Genomic DNA, 206 nt, shown 5'->3' on the forward strand with positions numbered 1-206 from the left:
GTGGGGAGACACACAAGGAGCTGGGAATCTCCTGATGGGCTTTCAGGGTATTACAGTGGTGCTGAGCCAGGGCCCTGGACAGCACCTTTTGCAACCCCAAAGCCTCTTTCAGGGCCAGCTGCCAGCTCCTCAGACCATTTTGCCCCAGCTTGTGACTCTTACGAAAAGGGCGTTTTCCCTCTTTTGCAGGCTGTGGAAGGAGGCCG

This window comes from Merops nubicus, unplaced genomic scaffold (genome assembly GCF_000691845.1).
Source record: "Merops nubicus isolate BGI_N331 unplaced genomic scaffold, ASM69184v1 scaffold26643, whole genome shotgun sequence".
NCBI classification, from domain to species: Eukaryota; Metazoa; Chordata; class Aves; order Coraciiformes; family Meropidae; genus Merops; species Merops nubicus.